Here is a 5,014-nt window from a genome sequence, read left to right on the forward strand (position 1 = left end):
GGAGTGGTATACTTTTAATTTACAATACAACCACAGTACAGAGAGCAGAAACAATCACTTAACAATACACTAGAAATGCTCTACTATATATTCTGCATCAAATGTATCCCCTTTGTTGTATATGTGTATATATATATATATATATATATATATATATATATATATATATATATAAAGTATATTACTCCGTGATACTTCTTATAGTACTTACTTTTCCTCATCCCATGAAAGCATTCGACTTGGCTGTGTACGCGGCATTAAATCACTAGTGTTTTGATCTGCGTGCTGTCAACAGTGTTTTGATGAAGAGCCTCACATGAAAGGAGTGAACCGATAAACCTCAACTTGTGAGCATATGCAGAAGCATGTGGCATGATCACCTTGATGCCACTGTGGAGAAGGAATAGGACTTTGTGCCTAAACACTTTCAGAAACTTTTTTTTTCTTCAGAGAGCTGTTTCACTATTTATGAACAATTCTGCCCAAACATTAGTGATGAAATATTAAAATATTTGTAATACATTACACAGGCTATTAGTTACAAGATACCTTATCAGGTGCATCTGCACATAGATCCAATAGACAATAAAAACACAAGAAATACTATATATTTACTAAGATGCTAGTCTGCTTCCAGGCTTTGGTCAAGGTGCCCTTAGGCAAGACACCAACCTCACTACCCCTGACTCACAAGCTGCAGCACACTTTGACATTTTGCATGCCTGCATGTTTGGGGACCTGGATCACAGTGTGGTATGCAACATAAATATACAGCAAAGCGTGCAATGGATTTCAACATGAAGGATTCTGAGTATATGAAGAATATATACATTTAGACTAAAAGCCACCTTGTATTCAGCTATGTGTGTAAGAGCACAAGAGGACTGAACTTGACCCAAAGGGACCAACCACACTGCACACAAACATTGCACTGCAGCCTGACAGCATGGAACTTTTGGCCCATTGGCATGATGGCGCTCGGGGATGAAGTGACAACTTGAAGTCAAGCATGGGACAAGTAGCACTACAGAGGTATCACGTTCCTTGTTTGTGTGAAGGTGTGATGTTAGTCTCAACACACCCTTACTTTCAGCAGACTCTTATGGGACATATTCTATGCACCATTCCATTACTTTGTTATATTTCACGTGCATATATTAAGGCAGCTGTTGAAAGTGTTAAAACATTTAGTTACTGAGTTGCCAGTGGCTGTCTAACTTATAATGACAGCTCTCAATATGTGTTTCTGAGTGCGTTCGGTGATTGGCTGCCTGACTTAATTTTTGAGGCTACTTAGCGCATAATTTCCTCGGGCTGTCCCACCTACATCCTATTTAGCTGAATTTCCACTCGGTACATAGGCAATTTAAAAATGGTCAAATTAACATTTTAGCGCAGCATGTCCGCTGAAAAGGGGAATAATAATCATAAAAAAAAAAAGCGAAACAGATACTGTAGGGAAGGTAAGGTGTTGTGGTTTAAAGCGCAAACGCAAAACATGTATGCGTTAATTTAAGTACTTACAGTTGCGGGGAAAGTTTCCTCTAATGCAGTAAGGTAGAAAAAGCAGGAATCAGCGCATAGTCCATGTGAGATAACGATCAGTCCGACTGCGGGTTTGAGGACTTGGAAATAAGTCACAGTGGGATCGCCGGCTGATAGAGCTCCTTATTAGTTACAACCAAGTGGCCCTCCCACTCCACTATGTCATTCCACGCAGGAGACCTGCAGCAAAACAAACTCGCAACACGGACAACAAACTCACAAGTCAGACAAGTGGACGAGCGCAAGCGCACCGGTTGTCAGCGTCATTCAAACTTTTTGGTTGATAAGGATGAGATAATTATTTTTTAAAATGATATTAATTTTAACATCCCTCTTGTTTACTACACGTACAGTTTTGATTCAAATGGTTTACCACAATATTTGTGCAGTCAGATTTTTTTTTCAATGTTCTGCATAAACTAGTGGTGACATTTTCACAAAGAAAAACAGGGTTTTTTTTTGCAAGCAATTTATCTAGTGCTGATTAACTTTTTAGGTTTGAAGGTGTTCATTAATCTGGAGAGAATTTCCACTTCTACCAGCGACATGTTTGACATTAAACAATGTGATGTTGTCATCCGGGTGAATATGACCTTTTAGTATTTGAAAAGGCAGAAGAGTTCACTTTAATAGTACCGGAGAGTGGAAAGTCACTATTTTTAAGATTAAAGATTGGTGTCACTGTGAGAATATTTGATCAGTTGTTTTTCTTTATTTGTGTCCATTGTGAAATAAAGTTGACAGTAAATGTGGGAATTGAGAAATTGTCATGTTTGATATTCTCTTGAAATAGTAGTAGCACATAATTTTATATTTGAATTCAATCCTCAAATATTTAAAAACGATTTCTTCATTAAATTTGCTCAGAGGTTCTACACAAATCTATCGTTTACTAAGCATAAACTGAATATTGTTTTAAAATGCACACTACTACTATTGTTGAAGCACTGGATATAAGCAATTAACTTTTTATTATATCACATATTTAACACAAATGAATGGCCGTGAGCTCAAAATTAATCAGAAAACATCCATAAACACATACAGAATGTATTAATAAAGAAAAGTCTTAGTTGTAGGTACAATGGTTCAACAGAATGCAATTACTTTGAATCCCGCATTGGCCCTGAGGCTCTACTAATGACCCTGTATAAATGTGCTTGTGTACATCTGTAGATTATTTGTACTTGATCAGTTTGCCTTCATTTGTTCATTTGTACACTTTGTGTGTTTTTGCAAAAAGAAAAAAACAGTAAATGTTTGCCTTCAATTCAAATACACTCTATTCAGAGTCTAAACCATCCAAAGCACTTTTGTTGTAAAGCACCTGTCTTTATAATGTGTTACTAATCTCTGCGCACACACAACCATTGATGTTCATTTGCCAAGATGAGGAGACATGTAGGCATCAACGTAGAAAAAAAAAATACAATTACGCATCGATTTGGCTCGCAGTTTCAGTACAATAGAGTCCTTATGCAATATGACCATATGATTGAAGTGATAGAAAGACACTTGAAGAATAGCTGTGAAAAACGTGCTCTCGTTCAAAAAAACAAAATAAACATTCCCTGGTTTGAAGCAGGTGCTGAAGTCGCTGCAGAATAGTGGTAGACTAGGAATACACACTGTAAACTAGAAAAACAAAATAGACATTCCCTGGTTTGAAGCAGGTGCTGAAGTCGCTGCAGAATAGTGGTAGACTAGGAATACACATTGTAAACTAGAAAAACAAAATAAACATTCGCTGGTTTGAAGCAGATGCTGAAATTGCTGCAGAATAGTGGTAGACTAGGGGTATACACTCTAAACTAGAAATCAAAAGCACTGTATGATTTACGTACTTGATATACTGAACTCAATGAAAACTCAGTAATGACACAGTGAAGACGAATATGTGACTGACAATATATTTCCATCTTGCTATAGCTAGCATACAGTAGTTCCGTAATTTTTTATTATTGCCCTTGCTTTGGTGTCACGTTTATAGATGTCTTTGTGTCCTTTATTAGATTGGGCACACATCATCTTTTGTAGGCATTGCACAAATAGGGTGTCTAAATAGACACGCATTAAACACAATTCATCAAGTGAGACTGAATGAGGCAAAAAAACATGCAGAGGAAATTATAATTCCCCTGTGAGACAAAGTAGGTGGTGCAACATAAACAAGTTAATAATGTGCCATCCGTATTAACTGATATGGTAGTGTTTCTGCAAGTATAATGTAGGCCTTGTTTCCAGCTGGGCCAAAGTTGACGCCCCACTGAGAATACACATCCCGTAATTATTTATTTTCATCTTAATGTGTTGCACAACCTGCAAAGAATAACAGTGCAATGACAAAGCATTGTTCTTGGTGTATAATATTTCCTCAGGCTCGGACGCTTGCGTGTGAAACATAAAACTGACATGTACGTTCAGATTACAGTCAACATCCTGTCTCAAGGCTAAATATGCAAATGTGCTTTCTGGTCACTGATAATGGACACATACAATTTGTTTAGCTTTAGGGTGATGCATCAGGGGACTTTATTTAAAATGAGCAAAACATAAAGATCCATATCAAAAAAGCCAAATACTATCAAAGTATTAATGTACTGCTTGTGATAAATAGCATAACTTTGGGGATTTATTCTGAATACATCTACAGGAAAAAACAAGAGATAAAACAGCCAGCATAAAGGATGGGAAGACTTTAAAGAGAAAAAAATAATGAATACAGGTTTTTAATTGTTGTTGAAATACTAAAAATTACCCCAATCCTCGGTTCAGCATAATTAAGACTCGCATTTAACTTGGGTTTTGTAACAAACTAATTTGGGAATGAAACTATTACACATTCTGACGACTATTTCTACTGTATTTCGCCACTGTAAACATCCACATAAATAAATATTATTTAATCAGTGGTGAGAATGGCTGCAAGCCTTTCTCTGCTGGCCCCAACACTAACAGAACTGAACTACATTTGCAAATGTATTGCTCAACGACGATAATATTCTCTTCATTTCATAGTATTTCTTAGCTGCATTGCTTCCACTATTGCACGAGAAAATTAACATCTTCTAGCAGGCTCATTGTTTCTTTCCTCTGATGGTTAGTTTTTCAGAGCAAGCCAGGTTTGATGAGGAAAACTTCTGAAAAGCAATCTTCAAATATTGCTACATTTTGCAATCACCATCTGTGCTCAATTTGTATTTAATTCATTAATTTTTTTTTTTTTAAGTCTTTGTAATGTTATTAGAGAAATATTGATTCTGAACCATTCCAGACAGTTGCAAACTGTTATATTGCGTATTTGTATTGTACTGATGGATTCCATAATTACTAAATAATTGTGGTTAAGAGATGTAAATCCCAGCCACTTTTTAATTACTTTCGTCAAAGTATGACGGTTGTTATCAAATTATTGTCACAATATCAAATAATGAGGCTACTTACTGATGTGTACTGCTGCGACGTGGTC

The 5,014-nt window shown here is 36.3% G+C and overlaps 1 protein-coding gene across 4 annotated transcripts in view; it reads right to left on the reverse strand.

Annotated features, from left to right (window-relative positions):
- Positions 1-1,796, reverse strand: part of col19a1 (collagen, type XIX, alpha 1) — a 75,862-nt gene extending 74,066 nt beyond the window's left edge. For all 4 annotated transcript variants that reach the window (XM_088385273.1, XM_088385270.1, XM_088385274.1 and 1 more), the window contains exon 1: positions 1,525-1,796. The gene's annotated coding sequence lies outside the window, so the exon portion shown is untranslated. The remainder of the gene's footprint in view (positions 1-1,524) is intronic.
- Between the last annotated feature and the right edge of the window lie 3,218 nt (positions 1,797-5,014).

Source organism: Syngnathus floridae, chromosome 9, assembly GCF_059516105.1.
Source record: "Syngnathus floridae isolate MCC-2025c chromosome 9, RoL_Sflo_1.0, whole genome shotgun sequence".
NCBI lineage: Eukaryota > Metazoa > Chordata > Actinopteri > Syngnathiformes > Syngnathidae > Syngnathus > Syngnathus floridae.